General features: G+C 40.1%; 1 pseudogene; it reads right to left on the bottom strand.

The window, feature by feature from the left end:
* LOC134216052 (Bardet-Biedl syndrome 2 protein homolog) overlaps nt 1–17418 on the bottom strand; it is a 73166-nt pseudogene extending 55748 nt beyond the window's left edge.
* Between the last annotated feature and the right edge of the window lie 1510 nt (nt 17419–18928).

Raw genomic sequence — 18928 nt, 5'->3', positions numbered from 1 at the left:
TTGCATTCTTCTTGAACTGGGAGGATGGGGTAATTGTAACCGTTGGTCCCAAATTTGTAATTTTGTGGCTCCTCCACAACTTTCCTTCTTAAACGTCACCCCTGCCAGTGAGAACCTAATTCCATGGTCCACCCTATTAATTCAAACTGACAGCCTCACTGGTGGCCGCATCCTTAGTTGTCAGAAAAAATGCGCAGAGCTGTCCGTTTACTTTGAAGTGCATTCGTGCCAAGCACTCACACTCACACTCATTTGCAGCGGTATGGGTTAAGGTAGAGGTAACTCGAAGACTCAGAAGTTGACCTAAATCTTTTTTGGAAGTGTGGCCAAACTTTGAGCCGAAGAGTTAGATAGTTGTCAAATTTCGTGTTGGAGGTTTTTTTTTACCTATCGAAGATAAATAGCCACGATTTTTGGAGCGAACTTTCTTTCTGTCCGCAGCTACTGATGGTGAAAGTGCGCGTCGTGTTAGTTAAAATTAAAACAAAAACGTATACAGTACAGATTAAAAAAGTTGTTCCCTAAAAGTTATTAGTACGGCTTGTAAATAATAGGCCTTGAGAAAAAGAAATCCACTAAGAGGTTATAAAAAAAAGACGGCAAACTACAAGAAAAGGTCCATTGGGCCTTTTCTTTTTATTTCGACCGCTCGGAGTGGTTCCGTTCTACGCAGTACTCTACAGACCGCCATTTTGGGTGGCATAGAGGATCAGAAGGCAGCAATCGTGAAGGAACGGTTATTTTTACGCCATCTTGGTAATATTGACAGCTCGGACAGACACGTGACTCGGCTTAGAGACGACCATCAATCACTGTATCGCATCTTCGGCCACCTTAGTGGACTCGGAGACATTTCCGGCCGGAACGATAATCCGGAGCCAAATCGTCGTACCGAATTCAGCCAGCCAACCCTCACGAGGCCACCATTCCGGCCAGCCGCCGGACGCACGAAGCCGCTCAAGGGAGCCAAGTCGTCCTTCTCGCATCGAATACCTCCAGCCAACCCACACGTGGCCACCATTCCGACCAGCCGCCGGACGCTCGACGCAGCTCAAGGGAGTCAAGCCGTCCCGTGCCAAAATCATCCAGCCACAAACCACCCGTGGCCATTCCGGATCAACCGATCGCCTGGTGATCATCCGTCCATCGCCATACCAGTCGGACGTCGGACATCCAAAGCCGCTCAAGGGAGCCAATGCATTGGGAGCTGCTGGACTCATCGGTCCCAAACGCCGGATGGAACTACCGCCGAAGAACATCGACCAAACGAGGGCCCTCCAACGACGTCATCGAAAGCTAGCCAACGTGAACAGCTGTAATCAAACCGCAAGTACACCTAAAAATGTCATTCCACCTCTCTTTTGATTATTCCTCTGCGAGGGTCAATAAATAGGATGTAAGCAATGTAATTGGTAGTTGGCCTTATTCGAAGACTCACTTCCATGTATGGTATACAGTTTTGAATATCTTGCGATTTTTACCTTAAACGAGGGATCCAGACCTTAAGCTATCTGGTCCGCTGTAAGAAAATAAGTTCTTGATCTTGTCCACTTTGGTTGCAGGAACTCAGCCTCAGAACTCGAAAGTGACAACTGATGTACAGAATCCAACTTCTGACAGGTGAGTGGCGAAGGAGTGTTGCAAGGGTTTGTGACGTTGCATTTCAAAATAAGCGACCCCGTGCTCGAGGTTCCCAAACCACAATTTTCCCATTGAGCAGCCAGGGGCTTACAATCCCCTTTGATTGATTGTATTTTCAAATAAAGGATAATGGATTTTTGTGCAGATATTATTATGAAATGTATTATGTTTTATTATACGATATTATGTATCCCTTTAAAATATTCAGAAGTAAAGAAAATTCACAAGTTTTTGTTTAAAAGAAAATAAGAACATATTTATTGAAAAAATGTTTAACAATGGATTAGCTAGGGGCGAATGGTTGATGCTAATTTGCCTGTTCATACATTGAGTGGTACAAACTGAGTTCTACCGATTGTATCGATGCGGATCGATCAAGTCTGAGAGGAGAGGCTTGACGTGGCTGTTTTTATGCGGATTTAGCGGATATGAATAAAGCTGTCGGTTTAATTGGACAACTAGTCTGATGTGGCCAGAATCGATGCTGCCGCATCAGCTCCGATAGCTCCCTAAATCGAGCCGGATTTGCAACTGACTTTGCCATGAAGCTCGCTGCTGAGTACAACATTTCTTCTGTTGCTTCCTGTAATGGCCGCTGGTCACTCATATAGGAATGTGTTCTCGACTTCTGCTGATGGGGTTTCAGCTGCTATCCACTCTCGCCTTCCGCGATTCCGGCTTCTTGTGCATGGTCTCTTAATTAGAAAGACAAACGTTCCTATTACAAACAACAAATAAATTAATTAAAGTTCAACAATAAGTTGATTGTTTTCCTACGCTTTAAAATCTTCCACAAATAACGAGAACTGTTGAAGAATCAGTTCAGCCATGTTATCTTTTCACTTTAAATTTTCGCTCAGGAAAATCACGTATTTTTGAGTGCTGTGATGCATGCTGATTCACGTAGTTTGAACATGACAGTTAAGTAAACTACATTCAAATATTACATAGAAGGCATATGCTGTTCTGTGATTTATATCTGCCGCATATACAATCATGATTTCGAATAATTTTCCAATTTAAGTGCACATTCACGTACATTTAACGTTACAATATTTTTGAGTGTATGATCGCTAACTACCTCTGACCCACTTGGCCGATTTCAACCAAATTTGGTACACACATTCTCTATCCTTAGGGGAAGTTAACAAAGGGGGTGGGAGGGGTTTTGGTTTGAAAACGATCAATTCTGTGTAACTTTCAACTCAACAGACCGATTTCAACCAAATTTTGTACACATATTCACTATGAAGAGACGATCATATGGATGGTAATTTGGGAAAAGGGGGGGGGGTATTATTCATAAAACGGGCAATTTGATGAAACTACTGAACCCCTGGACCGATTCCAACCAAATTCTGTACACACATCCTTTATCCTAAGGAGTAGATAACAAAAGGGGAGGGATGGTCATTGGGAAAGGACGGAATGTCTTTGGAATGTCAGAATGTCTTTGTGATGTCTTTGGAAAAAGAGCAATTCAGTGTAACTCCCAACCCCCAGGACCGATTTCAACCAAATTTTGTACACATATTCACTATAAGGAGCCGATCATATTGCAGGCTAATTTGGAAAATAGGGGACGGGTTGAAAGAAAGGGGTATTGATAAAAAAAACGGGAAATTCAGTGTAACTTCTGAACCTCAGAACCAATTGCAACCGAATTTGGTACACATATTCTGTATCCTAAGGAGAAGATAACAAAGAGAATGAGATGGTCATTGGGAAGAGGGGGAGGGTAAGGTGGAGAGATCTTCTTCAGAAAACGAACATTTCATTGTAACTTTGAACCCCCAGGTCCGATTTCAACCAAATTTGAAACACACATTTTCTTTTCCCAGTTAGATAGATAACAAAGGGGGAGGAAAGGTCATTGTAAAAAGGGGGAAGGGGTGTAGGAGAGGAACTCTTTAAAATACGAAAAAATCAGGATAACTGTTAACCCCCAGGTCAGATTTCAACCAGATTTGCAACACACATTCTCTATCTCCAGGGGAAGATAACAAAGGGGTTGAGAGAGTCATTGGAAAAAGGGGGAGGATTTACGGGATGTAACGTTAGTTAACGATCTTTTGTAACATTATTATCATATCCTTGAAAACATTTCTTCGGAAATGACGTTTCGCCCGAAAATAAAAATTCCTCGGATATACCATTCCTCAAAAAAATCCGCAAATATGATATTTCCCCGAAAATGTCATTTTCTCGAACGTGACATTTCCCCGAATATAACGTTCTTCTTCTTCTTCTTCTTATTGGCATTACATCCCCACACTGGGACAGAGCCGCCTCGCAGCTTAGTGTCCATTAAGCACTTCCACAGTTATAAACTGTGAGGTTTCTAAGCCAGGTTACCATTTTTGCATTTGTATTATCATGAGGCTAGCACGATGATACTTTTATGCCCAGAGAAGTCGAGACAATTTCCAATCTGAAAATTGCCCAGACCGGCACCGGGAATCGAACCCAGCCACTCTCAGCATGGTCTTGCTTTGTAGCCGCGCGTCTTACCGTACGGCTAAGGAGGGCCCCGAATATAACGTTCGTTTCCCCAAAAATGACAATTTCTTTAAAAATAATTGTAACATTTCCCCGAATATGAAAATTCCCCGAATATGACATTTCCCTAAAAAATACAATTTCTCGAAAATTACACTTCTCCGAATATGACAGTTTCGGTGAACATTTTTTCTCAGTAATATAATTTCCTAGAATATAACAAGAATTTATTTGTCGGAATTAATGTTCTTAAAGGTGATATCTACCATCTTTTAATCATTGGATGTTCTTCAACCAATCTTTTATCTTCCCATCAATTGAGGAAGAATCAACAACAAAACACGGGGGTTATCGATTAGCAACTGGCTTTAGCGAAATCAAATTGGCAATTCCAAACGCTGCGGAAAATCAAACTGGCAATCTCGGACAAGGCCGGGTACATACAGCTAGTATACCATAGAGTGCACGTAACGGTTTAGCTTGAAGGCATTTTAAGGTGTCAAGAAAAGTTCACCACTACCGATAACTCTGATCTAAAATTGAGTTTCACCCCTTCTCTCGCGATTAAGATAAAGGATTTTCTACAGTGTGGCTTTTGAGCGACTGTAAACCACGTTTATGTGAATGGCCTTATGTTGAGTTGCTGCTAAAATGAATTCATGAATGTGAGTTAGTTATTGCATCGGTTTTCGACCCTGTAGATCCAATGGCTGGCTCTAAACACGACATTTTGAAACCCTCGCATGACCTTCCTGCATCCCGCAAGGTACGCATAGATAACCATGGGATCAATAAAGCGACTAGACCAGCGAGATTAGACAGCAGCCCCAACAGAAATGATCCTTTCAAATAAAAACAAGTTGACGGTGGAGCGGTGTCTGGCGGTAAAAAGGAACCTTTCGCTAGACAAAGTGGCCTTAAGGAAACGGTTTCTGAATTCAATGTCGACTAGCTTCTATCTAAACCAATGTCGTGACAACTTCATGAGTCCAAGTCCAAGCCATACAGATGGAAATACAATAATTTGTGTACACATTTACTATACATGAACCTTCGTTCATGGGAACCTGGCTTTGTTAAGGAATTGGCCAGATCAGGCAATTGCCTGATTTTCTCAAAATTGCATGCGGCGTGCCCTTTAGGAAAGGTATTTATGCGTACTCACCATTTCCTCCTACGATCAACGTGTTTCCTGCATACCCACCGAGCGACCCGATCAGGAGTGATCGAACACCTTCAGGAAAATCACGCTGGAATAGATTGTAGTTTTCGTCAACGTGATAGGCTGTGGAAAAAATAATACATTTGGTATTTGGTCCATAGAAAAATAAGTTGAAAAGCAATGAAAAAACTCCAGGAAAGGCAAAAGCAATAAAACCGAGATTTTTTTCAAATAAATAATTCGTAGAACAAACTGGACGTTGAAAAAAATCACGATTTGATTGCTTCTTCTGGTTTTTCATGGAGATTTCCCAATTCAATTGAGCGAAGCATACCAAGAAGATGAGAAGAGCTTCCAATCACCAAAATATCCCGATCGTCGTCCCTTTTCAGCTTTCCGGCGATGATGGCCCGGATAGGGAAGTTCATGTTCAGCATGGCGATGTCATTCTTGATTTCCGATATGGAAAGCTTCGAGTTTTGTAAGCCGTACCGTTTGTGTGGTGTGTGGATCAGTATCTATGGGGGAAAGAACGATCATTCGTTTTGCGCACCATGTGACGACAGTGGCTCTCAATGTGGGGATACCTCCGATAATGCTAAAGGATACCTGAGATGATGCTGTACAAGACTTTTTAACAATGAAACCACCGATATCAAACTACATATGTTTCATAATGATAATAATATATCCCTGTAATATTTTCCGCGGCGACTAAAATCAAATCCGCGCCATTTCCGCGTGACACGAAACCCATTCATCGCCAAACACGCGCGACATAGAACTAAATTCTAAGCAAATACACGTCAATATCAATTCACGAATTTTAAAAACGTTCAGCATTTACAAAGCTATTAGTTGAAAGTTATTGGCCAATAGTACTAGTACTAGTTAACAAAAGTCTAAAATTTAAGTATGTTATCTCATTCAAGTATGATAGCTCTACCAAATTTTAGATAAATGTCATTTTCTAAACTGTTCAACATCAATATGTTGAAAGTCAGCTTGATGGTGTAACTATACCCTAGGCTGATAGTTGGATGCTTCTTCTTCTTCTTATTGGCATTACGTCCCCCACTAGGACATTGCCGCCTCGTAGCTGTTCATTTAGCACTTCTACAGTAATTAACTGTGATGGAAACCTCGTCAAGCCAAGGTACAGTTTTTGCATTCATATATCATGAGGCTAACATGGAGATTGGAGCAGGCCATGAAATGCAGCAGACGTATTATTGGTTCTGTTGTCAACTTTTTTCCCTAATTTACATTCGGCCATTTCTATCAAGTTTTCAAAACCTAACAATTCAGTTTTCAAGAATGGATCGGAGACAGGTCTGGAAAAAGTCATGCCCATACGGAGGTTTTGATGAAGTGAGTTCAAAGTGCTGTTAAAACCAAGAGTGATGTATGGCGACAGAGTTTGATCGAGCCCTTTCTGGACATCGTGCGGACCGTGCCCGGGAAAGCCTTCGAAATCACATTGGTGTGCGGACTTTTCCCAAAACATCTGTAACAAGTTCCAATTCCCGGGCCCTTGCTGTTTGTCCTTGGAGATCATTAAGTATAATTTCATTTCCTTTACTTTATATATATATTCATATTATCGATGTATTTCTTTGTTGTCGTCTATGTATCTATAATCATATTACTGATTTCTATCTAGCCTTTTTTGTATAGTTCCGGGGAAGAAGTTACATATTTTTTTGCCTGTGATTGTGAAAAAAAACATTTCACAAAATGACATATCTCTCATTTTTCACTATCACTATATGTTATTGACACTATCTCGCTTTTATAATTGTTTGATTTGTGTTCCAATCGATTTCATGTTCATGTTCATAATTCGTGTGAAGTTGATGAGATTGAGTGCATATACTTGATAGTGACTATGCGGATGCGTGTTCCGACCTCAACAGTGGAACCGTCTTCATTGTGCCGTACTTGATTCGTTTAAATTCAAGTCAGATATAAGGCACTAAGAACAGCATGTTTGTGTTAAGGTCGAGATACGTCATCGGAGAATAGAATTTGGTGGAGTAGTGTTATAACTCTTCTAACGATAGGAGAAAAATACAGCGTATTGTCGGAGTTAGTTTCGATTTATGCTGCCTACCAGAGATATATTTCCTGAAAAAAAGTATCTGGAGCAATCGTCGGGCTCTGTAAACACATTTTCAAACATTTTTCAAACGGGAATCAAATGAGGTCAATTCAAAAAGCAGGTGGCCAGAAATTACAACAAAGATTTGACTACTGTCTTTTTGATGCTACATATTTTTACGATACAGGAAAGCATCACTTATCATAATATCTGATGAAACGCTTTGAAATGCTAAAACGCTCAATTAATGACTAATTAAAATACTCTTCACAGCGCCTGAACACAAAAATTCCTGTGTTTTATACAAACCGGTAGTAAATTCCATAGGCAATTCTATAAATCCATTCATTAACTGATATTCAAGAAAAAATCAGAGCAGTTGTTCCCTAGATAGAAATGCTAGTTTTTTTATTAATATTCTTTAAAAATTTTCACTTTCAAACCAATATATCAAATTGTTTTTTCAAAAACAGAGTAGAACATGAAATGACAGATAAACGGTAGGATAATAGTTCTGAACATACTGGCATTTTACTGCTTTTCTATGATGCATAAAAATTGAGTGTACGTTTTCATACCGTGAATTATATGTTGAAAATATTGCAGGCCAGTCTTTCTTTTCAGTGATTATATTTAAACATATTGAACTATCAATGTAATAGTAGGAATTTCTGGTGCGCAGATTGATCCCAAAATCACCTAAATGTTTTGTTCTACGTTGTGCGAATGAGTAATTTAATTAACAAATACAGAACGATCATCAGATCTTCGAATAATTTTGTTGTGTTTTGTGTGGGTGAATAAATTAATTAGCAAATGAAACATTAGTGCGCGTCCGATCGGGTTTCCTCTAATAAGCAGAACGATCGCGCGATCATTGATATATTTGGCTCTGTGTTGTGCGGGTTATAAAATTATTTAACAAATAAAAAATAGTGCGTGTTCTATCGTGTTTCTAATAGAACGCAGAGTGATCGCGCGATCATCGAAATATGTTGTTCTGCTAAGTGCGGTCGATAAATCAATTAACTAGTGCGCGTTCGATTGTGTTCATCAAACTACACGTTACACACGGCAAATCGTTTACCAAAACGAACCCTGCTACACTTCCTACCCCATATATCCAACATCCCAGTGATTTCTCGTGGAAGTGCAGATGACTCGTCGGCTTCCATCAAAGCGAGTATCACGTCATCATTTTCCTACCTATTCCCCAATTGACCTGCATTCGGACACGGCCGGCGCTGGTATTGCTTGATTTTGGGTCACCAGATTTTACACATTGAGGAAGATGTTAGTCCCAAACATCATCTATTGGTTCTCTGTGTAATTTCAGCTGACCTGGCAATAACGGAGTAGCAACCGTGGGCGGTCAATCATGCTCATGCTCATATATCATGAGGCTAACATGATGATACTTTCATGCCCAGGAAAATCGAGACAATTTTCAATCCAAAATTGCCTAGACCGGCACCGAGAATCGAACCCAGCCACCCTCAGCATGGTCTTGCTTTGTAACGTCTTACCACTATGCTAAGGAGGACCCCTCTGATAGTAGGATTAAATGGACGGAATAAGATGTCAGTTGTTTAATGTTGTTGCAATCTATAATGTTTCTTTAGAGATCAATATCGTAACACTAGGTACCAATTAAATTTAACATTTAAACGATACAATTTATTGACTTCTATATCGTTGTTCAGTGATTGAAAATCTCAATGTTGTCTTTATTATGGAGTTTAGTTTTCAAAGGAATTAATCGGTTTCGCTAATTCAAAATGTTCAATGTTCTTCTTCGTCTCGCGCAAATAAGCTTATTTTAATGGGTCAAACCAGTCGAACTGTACATGTACCACTTTTTCTGGCAACGGAATGGAAATTATCATATACCGTGCAAATGCAAAATTCGGACGCTTAAGTTCGTTCTGATTTATAAACAGTTTGTTAAAACGCATTTTAAGTCACAACGTTTATTCATTTTTGCACTCCGTGTTTAATATGTGCGAGTTATTGCGTAAAATGTTTGCAGTTTATGAAAATTTCCGGCTTCTGTTCAATTCAAATATCTGTAAGTGTTCGGCTTTGTTAATCATGCGTATTACTGAGATTTTTCTGAGTGAATATGCGTAAAATGTATAATAGGTAGTTTTTGTATGAGGAGCGAATGTTTATCCCCCAGTAGGCCTACTTGGCTTACAAGTAGATAGCCATTAGGAGCAACTTCATTAACTGCCTCCAACCACCCACAAAGCTTCTTCAGCCCACTACCAGGAGCCGCAGGATATGGAGTTGAGAGCGGCCATGCTTCGATGACCGGAGATGGGGGTCATGAACTTTGGGCATGACCAATAGCTCGTTCACTTACCCGGCAATCGTGAACGAGTTAAGAAATCTACAGAGACAAGATAAGTAGAGTGATTAGTTTTCGAAAACCAACCAATATTGAAAGCCATAAGACCAGGATATCAGGACCCCGTTGTTCTACCGTTGATTCCATCGTTGTTTTCCCGTGAATTTCAACGCCGTGCTTGTGCCCAGTTTCCCGTGAAGCCCTGCGCCGTCCTAGAGCCCCCTCGACGGGTACATTCCGGCACCGTTATTGGGCGAAGACCGATCCGTCGACACATCGGTTGCCTAGGAGGCGCAACTGGATTATCAGCTATCCGCCGACGAGCCCTTGGCTCAAACCAAAGCACGGAACGTAGCCAGACATGGCTGAAGCTTGCGGTTAAAGACGCATCAGACGAGGAAGGACGCAGTGAAGTGGAGAGAGGTGGTTGGGGAAGAAGAAGGGGTCCAATCAGTTGAGGTTAGCTAGTTCGTAAGTGGGAGGAAAGTGAAGTGAGGAAGGAATGAAGCCTAATAAAAGTGTACGAATTGACAAAGCTGGTTAGGTTTTCCTCAATTGCGTGTGCGAAAATTCCTTGTCCCGCGGTAAACGTCGTTTTCTTACGCGCCATAAAAAATCATTTGTATGAAAAAAATCTTACATGGGGTGAGGGGGGGTGGTGTTTTCGAAGGTCCCAGTAAAATTGCTTACTTAATTAGTGTACGACCCCAAACCTTGAATCCTCTCGATTCAGGTTGATGAAACATTTCGACGGAAGCGTCCGAAGTTTGAGTATGTCCAAAATTCGATTATCCTCTAGACTGGCCCAGGAAACAAAAGGTTGTCGAATGCGCACGTTTTTCATGACGATTAATGAATTCCAAAGTGCACAACCCAACTCCTTATAATTCTGCCGAAATCAGCACGAAAGTTCATTTAATAAACGTATAATGTTCTGTGGAATTGATCTTTGACAAATCAATTGTCTTTGTAGCAATTCTGAGCTCAATTAGGCAAACTGAACCAATTTCCTGAACGAAACAGTGACGGAGGTGTATTTTCCTATGCATTTTGGCTAATACCACCATTCAAACTTCAAATCAAATGCACCAGTTTGTTACCAAGGGCTTGGAACAATAGTAAAACCTGCACTGGGCGTTCAGGGTAGTAAGTTAAGGCTAGCAAGAGAATTCAAGTTTATTTGATTTTTGAATTCCAGCTTTGAAAAGTAATAAAAGCTATTAAAGTTCCTTGATTTCTCTTTCTCTAAAATTTAATATATGTACTTCTACTTATTCAATATAAACACAGTTGTTATACAACAGCAACAAAAAAAACATACATATGGATAATTGTAATAACTGATTGAGATAAATTATTCTGCTATAAAAAACCGTTAACTTAAAATAAAGATTGTGACTTCTCGTATAGAAAGTAAGATGAGATCTTAAAAGTTGATATTATGTGCATCGAGAAAAACGAAGGACCAAGAGATAAGAGAGGAAGGGAGAAAAGGAGAAATGAGAGAAGAGGAGGCAGTTTTGGATTCTGGTGCGGTTAAGAAGCAACTAGGGAGAAAAAGGGAAGACACGAAGATGTAACGATAGACGCCAAATTTTGGCTACATTCCCGGTGTGGACGCTAAAACGAAAAATCTAATTACGTGTGCCGAGGAGTGGTTGACGGAAACTGTCGTCAATCGTGAAAAAGTGTCAAGAATCGGCTACTTCCAGCCTACGCTGAGGGCCACGTGTCACCCCGGTGTATTCAGTACCGCCCCGGACCCCAAGGGCACTGGTTTAAAGTTATTGGACTTCCTGTCTCCGTCGCAGCAAGTTGGCCACGTTTTGCGGGGGAGTACCAGTACCCTGGAAGCGGCTCGAATAACTGACGTTGTCAGCTAGCTAGTTTCTGCAAGCATCGTGCTGGTGGTCGTTTTGCCTGACGTAATTGCCACGCCACACACCCGGAAGTGGTGACCAAAGCCTAAGAAATGAGCGGCTAGTAAGGTCCGGCGGGCTTGCCCGCTGACTAGAACCCAAAATCCGATGAGTCACCACACCGGAGCACTAATGGGGAATCAGGTGACCAAAAATAAAAATATCGACTTTCTCCGATTCGTAATTGAGGTTGACCTACTAAATGCTAATGTTTTCGAGCATTAAACCCCAGAATATCAGTACTCTAAGCCATATGGTTACCAAGATGTAGGCATCAGAACCAGACACTTTTTAGTTCTTAAAAAATCAATGCATTATTCAACTGCCAATATCTCCGGCTACAGTAGCTTTTTCCAACTCTTGAACTCTTGAGGAAAAAAATGGACTCTTCAGGATTACGTAAATCTTCTGGGATTCATTTGAAATTATTTCATAAAATGTAGAATTTTGATATGATATTAATTCAAAACAATATGTACATGTGTGCAATTCAACATCGCACATATGAATCACCCATCATGTTTACATGGCTTGTACACGCGACCCATCTCGTGATGAAGGAGGGATTGACTGACTGCGAATGTGTCTCTGATGAACTGTGACTGTGACTGAGGAACAGTATATTAGACTTGTTCATGTTTTTAGGCCTGTCTAACGCCACACATCTCCCCTCTTCTTTTAAAAAACGGCTGGCATCTATGTTTAAAGGAAAAACAACTCCATCGACATACTAGTAATGATGAGGTTACTCTCTCACAAAAAGGCATATTGAATCAAACGATCACTTCCGGCGCATTACTGTACAGCGAGCGTCCAACTTCATAATCGAAAAACACTCTGGACACACCATCACTATGGCTGCCCAGCCTAAATATGGAAAATAATTCTCAAGACACTCCTGTGCAGTGGCAACTCGCAATGGAAACACCATTTTTAATAACCATCTTTTGCTTCTGGTACAAATCATCAGTACTAATACTACCTTTACTCTCCCTGAGCACACGTACATTTCAATGTGTAGCTATAAATGTCAAACAGCCAGCAACAAATACTAGAAACCGAACTGGAACAGTATCGACAAACTGTTCTTAACCATGGGCGGATATCCCTTCTCAATGCAATCAATCTCCTCGAGCACCACGAATCCACGATAAAAACATAATTCTTGCGGGCGTCCCACCAACGCAAAAAAGAATCTACTGTATGCGGGCGTCCCACCACGCAGAATTGTGATCATTCCGATCCACAATAACATTATTCTTCTTGCGTTCGTCCCACCATCGCAGAGGAAGTACACATTGGATGCGGGCGTCTCACCATGCAGTATTGTGATCATTCCGATCCACAATAACACCGTTCTTCTTGCGGGCGTCCTACTAACGCAGAGGAAGAATCTACAGAATGCGGGCGTCCCACCAAACAGAATTGTGATCATTCCAATCCACAACATCACTACTCTTCTTGCGGGCGTCCCACCAACGCAGAGGGAGAATACATTGAATGCGGGCGTCCCACGACGCAGAATTATGACCATTCCGATCTACAATAACACCATTCTTCTTGCGGGCGTCCCACCAACGCAGAGGAAGAATCTATTGAATGCGGGCGTCCCACCACGCAGAATTGTGATCATTCCGATCCACAATATCACTACTCTTCTTGCGGGCGTCCCACCAACGCAAAGCAAGAAACACTTGAACGCGGGTGTCTTTTCACGCAGAACTATGATCTATCCTTAACTAAAACAATAAAACTCTCTTTATTGAGCTCCTCGCTGAAATCGCAACCCTAAACATTTCGTCAGAAAGATCAACAACATTCAAAAAGTACCCCTTTCAAATTTCAGAAACACAGGCCATCAACAAAGCTCATCTAATCGAAATATTTCCTTCAAAGTACAATACATATACTCCACGCAGTGTTGCAGATATTTTATGTCACAGTATCATTCGATTTCACTACACTCAGATACAAGGAGCATCGCGTTTGCATGCTTTCTGTAAATTCAACTATTGCAATCAGGAAGAAAATTCGGAACACAACAACATTGAACATAACACATAGTTTCGAAAATGTAACCTGCAAATAGTTATTTGTGGAACAACTCCTTCTCAAAAGCAAATTTCAAATTTTCATACGTCTCACTGAAAATCACTCCTAAACTTTTACTTTTAATTTTTAATTTTATCAATAATTTTATTTTGTGGAGTCTCGTTTCGACCGTCTTCCAGTGCGGTTGGTTTTTGCGCTCTACTTTTGTGCGGTGATTCACCTAAAAGTAAAACAATAGAACTAGTGCAGTGACCGCGGTCGAAACAAATGTGTAGTGTATAACAAAGTGCTGCAGATCCGGAAGATGTGCCCAAGTTTGTGCTTGCAAGGGCTGATCGATTGTTATCAAGGGCAATACCCTTGCTAATATTGCGATCAAGCCTATGTAAATGCTCAAACATGTTCAGCGTCAGACTTATTGAGGAGAGGTAAGGTTTTGATAATCCGTAAATTTAACACGCACGCACTCACACAAACGCACATACACACATTTACATTATACACACATACATATACACAAATACATACATATACTGATGGACATGAGTGTTCGTCATGTTTTTATAGTAGCTCTATTAAAACATGACGAATACTTTTTGTTTGTGAGATTAGATTAGATTAAATTATCAATAATTTTATTTTGTGTGTATTGATAATCACACTTTAATTTAAAAATCCTTACTAAAACCGGTTCATATCTCCTTGTTCCGAAGTTAATCATCTTTCACCCATCGCACACTTGTTATTATATGTGCAGCTCAAAACCAAATTGTTGAACTCACGAAAATCATTTTTTCTCTTATTAGTCGCAAGTTTCATTACTGCGCATCTGGTTGCGAACAATGTGCACTAGTTGCGCAATGGTGCACTATTAGTTGAACGCGAATAAAATCGGTTTTCGCAACTTCGAAATTCGATTTTCAACTAGAACCATAATATAATCCATCAACAAACAAATCCTACCGACGGGATCAGATTCAATGAACTACTGTATTTACCTAATCTAAAGAATCTAAAGAACCCTAAAATGCCAGCACATAAATGTCCCAAACATCCGATGTTTTTCAAATGTCAAATTAGCGCATATTCAAATTTCTTCTTGGTTTTTGTATAACATATATTTATTACACTTTATTCCGCGAAAATCTAACACATCTAGAAACGACTGGTTACAAAGACGAAGTCGCCAAGAGTGGACCAGACGATCTCCTGGCATCCAACACGGAAAGCTGTTTCCAGCAAAGGTAACCGCCTATCAGCTAACCACCTCTCTCTATATCTCTCCCGATTACCACGCTATGTTTTCCTAATGTTGTAAATCTATATGTACATGAAAATGAATTTCTGTCTGTCTGAACCTTATTGACTCCGAAACTACTGAGCCGATCGGCGTAAAAATTTGAATGCTGGGGTTTTTTGGGCCGGGGAAGGTTATTAAGATGGTTAGAGACCCCTCCCTCCTCCTGAAAGGGGGGCTCCCATACAAATGAAACAGAAATTTCTTCACAACTTGGGATCTAAGCAGAGAGTAAATCAATTTTAGACGAAACAAAGTTCGTCGGGTCTGCTAGTTTAGAATAAATAGATGTTTAAGCTTATTCTGCTGTGGTTGTCGATTTAATTCTCTGGAAGAGGGTCCTGAAGGTCTTGTGTTGGTCCGCTTGCGTTTCAAGTTGCTTGTTTAGTTGTATGTTCGCCCGTAGCAAGTGCGTGCCGACCCTGAGATTGATTTTCTCTCCCAAAGGCACATTTCAGGGCGGTTGTGCTACTTAGAATTCGACTTTTCGAAAACTTTTTTCTCACCATACACAATTGGGCCAGTCTGTTATCCACGGAATACTCGAAATTAAAATTTGCATATCTCCAGAAACCCCTTGCCAAGATTTAACGAATTGACCAAAATGGTTTTGGGGCCCTCCTTAGCCGTGCGGTAAGATGCGCAGCTACAAAGCAAGACCATGCTGAGGGTGGCTGGGTTCGATTCCAGGTGCCAGTCTAGACAATTTTCGGACAGGAAATTGTCTTGACTTCCTAGGCATAAAAGTATCATCGTGCTAGCCTCATGATATACGAATGCAAAAATGGTAACATGGCTTAGAAACCTCGTAGTTAATAACTGTAGAAATGCTTAATGAACACTAAGCTGCGAGGCGGCTCTGTCCCAGTGTGGGGATGTAATGCCAATAAGAAGAAGAATAAGGTTTAAGTACCACTTTTTCAGACAACGTGGTATACACGCACGTTTCAATCTACTCAGAGACTAAGTAAAAGTATCGCATCGGATTAGAAAATCGTATCGAATGCGGGATTAAAATATTTTATTTCAATGTTGAATTGGAATGATTTCAAATATGGTAATTAAGCATGGATATTGGATATGGATTGTAAAATTAGAATTGTCTATTTAAGAAAAAAAAACAATGTTGATAATTATGAAAATTACAAGTAAATGGATTTTTTTTTTTTTTTAGTTAGAAAAAGGGAATGTGGCCTCCAAGATACACATTTATGGAAGAAAATAGGTGGTACCCACTCATACCAGTAAATAGCAAAAATTTTAAGCTCTTACTGGAGTGAGTGCAGTTGGAGTTCAACGATACTACATATATAGGTATATAGTAGCGTTATTCTTATTTACATTCGAAAGCACTTTGGAACGAAAACTGATGCACAAAATCGAAGGATAAGGGATCATTCTTTTAGGTAGGTTTGCAAAAGCTTCCAGGCAAAGCAAGCTGATTCGACATGAACATAAATTTGGTTCAGTCTAATTGTTGTGGTTAGGTAGTTGATGCAAAAGTATAAGATTGCTAGTGTCGCTCCTATTCGCGTGACCAATATCTAGTTTGCATCGGCCTAGCAACCAAAGTACTGGTACTATACATGTCAAACCGATGTTGTTGGCCAAACGAAACATTCCCTACAACATGATGCATCATAAACAGGCAAACACAGCTTATTAAAGTCTAATTTGGAAAAACATCATAAATTACTACAGCGCCACTAGCGTTATAATACTTATTTACTGCCTTTAGACAAATCTCGCTTAACTTTTCAAAAGGACCTAAGTAACATTTTTTTCATGATTTAATTTGAGTACTGTAATCAAAAGCTTTCATGTTTTCCTGTTGATTGCGCTATTCAAATTAATTCTCGCCTAACTTTTCAAAAGGTCCTAAGTAACATTTTTTTCATGAATTAATTTGAATAGCGCAATCAACAGAACAACATGAAAGCTTTTGATTGCAGTACTCAAATTAATTCATGAAAAAATGTTACAAATCACTGAAAAGATTAACAATTCATGAAAAAATGTTACTTAGGACCTTTTGAAAAGTTAAGCGAGAAATATTTGCCATCATGGCAAACAGCGTGTACCTAAAGGTAATTGAAACGCATCGATAGTTGAACGATTGATCACCTCTGTCGGTTCAAATCAATGTGGTCATACCAATGTTCTACATCACCACGGTGCATATAAAGTACTACCTTGTAGACATATCCAGACCGCAGCCATCATCAGGAATGTTGCCTCTTACCTTATCGGCGTTTGTCACCACGGTCAGACACGAATGTATGCCATCGTACTTGCCGCAAGTCACCAACTTTTCGAACACCTTATAGTTGAGCGAAAACGAAAAAACCGGCTTTATGGAAATGTCCATTTTGGTCAGAAGGAGCAATTTTTTTCCTATTTAATCACAACAAACTGCATCGCAATGTACGTACCGCCGCGGATAGAATCGAACTTATGGAATTGATGCAAATGTGTTTGCATATTCATTCGAATGTTTTCATTGCATTCCGCGCCATGGAAACTGATTTTGGCCATGCGTACTGGCGGCGCACTTTTGGATTCAGACTAGAATCGTTTCACTACGGCACAATGGCATGCGATAGGATTAGAACACCGAAGAGCGGGAATGCGTGTGGCTTTCTCGTTATTTTTAATTCTTTATTTTGTGAATTTTAAAAACACGTTTTTCATGTGGCACGGCAAATTGCCAAATGTTGAACGCCTGAAATATTGGCCTATATATGTATGTATCTTGTGTGGCATTATCAATTTTCGAAACGTAATAACATTTTTGTAGACCAGCTACGTACTTTCTTCGGCAAAGTCTTTCGGCATCTTCCAGACTATATGCTAACGTATTGAGTCACGTGATTGATGATAAATTGAAGCCGCTAATATCAAAAATGTGAAGAAGTAAATTTTCCCGTACTAATCTCCATGTAAATTTAAAATGCGATGCGGCATGCGAGGTTGCAACCAATCGAGCCCATATTTTGCACAGTTGATTGGGGTCCCAAAACGATTCAGAAAAATCTTGATCCCACTTGATTGGACGAAGTTTGCGTTTTTCCATCCAACTGCGCCCCACTCTAATGACCATGTACATGCCATTTTACATCAGATCAAAGTAAGTCGTGGTCGAGAAAAGTCACAAATTTTTCATCGCGTCCAAATTTTTTCATCGCGTCAAAAATGTTTACCGCTCACTGGAGATAAAAAAGAACAAAGTTATTTTTGAAACTAAAGTAATTTATTTAAGAAAATACAAATAATCACAAAAAACAGCAAACCATTGTATTATCGAGATATGTATTTCAGATTTATTATTAAGGGTAAAACGTCCTATCGTTGTGGTATGCCCTATTGTTGCGGTAGTGTTAAAGTAGTCCATTCTGGATATAATACCATTGAAAACAATTGTGGGTGCGCTAAAACTCTTCGGATTAACGACTAGAACAGCTTTTGTTTGACAAAATTCCGTTCAAAATGATGGAAAATCAACATTTTTCGTTAAAAATTTGAATCCTTCGAGCCTATTATTGCGATAGTGCTAAGGTCCTATTGTTGCGGTATCGCTCCCCATAAGAATTACACGCAATACCGCAACAATAGGACTGACCTTCAAAAAATATCGCAACGATAGGCAACTGCGTCCTATTATTGCGGTAGTTTGTTTTTATTGTGATAAAAACAAAACAACGTAAGTAAAGCACAATTCAAGCTCTATCTGGTAAAAGGGCGAATGTCGCAAGAGAGGATTCTCTTCGTCGACTTCCCCTCTTTTAAATAAAAGTGACAAGCAGAGAATTTCATCGCGGTTTATCACCTCAGAATGCAAGTTTTTATTGTTTTCTTTCGTTCTGAGGCGAAAAACCGCAACGAAATCATCTGCTTGTCACTTTAATTT

The sequence above is a fragment of the Armigeres subalbatus genome, chromosome 2 (assembly GCF_024139115.2).
Source record: "Armigeres subalbatus isolate Guangzhou_Male chromosome 2, GZ_Asu_2, whole genome shotgun sequence".
In the NCBI taxonomy this organism is placed as follows: domain Eukaryota; kingdom Metazoa; phylum Arthropoda; class Insecta; order Diptera; family Culicidae; genus Armigeres; species Armigeres subalbatus.
The sequence above is the reverse complement of the archived record's forward strand: the minus strand, read 5'-3'. Positions and strand labels throughout refer to the sequence as shown.